Source organism: Octopus bimaculoides, chromosome 1, assembly GCF_001194135.2.
Source record: "Octopus bimaculoides isolate UCB-OBI-ISO-001 chromosome 1, ASM119413v2, whole genome shotgun sequence".
NCBI classification, from domain to species: Eukaryota; Metazoa; Mollusca; class Cephalopoda; order Octopoda; family Octopodidae; genus Octopus; species Octopus bimaculoides.
Genome location: NC_068981.1, coordinates 138692415 through 138692971, shown reverse-complemented (window position 1 = coordinate 138692971; position 557 = coordinate 138692415). Strand labels below are relative to the sequence as shown.

General features: G+C 31.2%; 1 protein-coding gene across 3 annotated transcripts in view; it reads left to right on the top strand.

The window, feature by feature from the left end:
* LOC106875683 (transcription factor hamlet) overlaps positions 1-557 on the top strand; it is a 240794-nt gene that overhangs the window by 63564 nt on the left and 176673 nt on the right. The window lies entirely within an intron of this gene.

Genomic DNA, 557 nt, shown 5'->3' with positions numbered 1-557 from the left:
TATATATATGTGTGTGTGTGTATACATACATACACACACACACATATATACATGGTTATGTATTTGAATATATATTTACGCATATGTATATTTACGTGTTCCTATCTAAGCAGACACAAATATTCAGATTATCATACATGCGTGTAAACGTGTACTGTGCGAGTGTGCATCTATTTACTTACATACACGCGCGCGCATATACACATCAATACATATATGCACATATATACACGTGTCTAAGTGTTGTGTATAAAATATGCTTATATCTATCTATCTATCTATCTATCTGTCTATCTGTCTATCTATCTATCTATCTATCTATCTATCTATCTATCTATCTATCTATCTATCTATCCACCATTTATCCATTTAATTAATTTTATCATTAAATTGAAGGATTGCCTCATAATCTTTTAATATACTACATATTCATTACTTCTTACAGGGACAGCATTGACTGTAACTTTGAAGTTTTAGATTACCCGTATGACAACCTCCGGTAACCCGAAACTTCATATCAAAGTCACTGTTAAACTTTTCATTGCAATATGTGACAC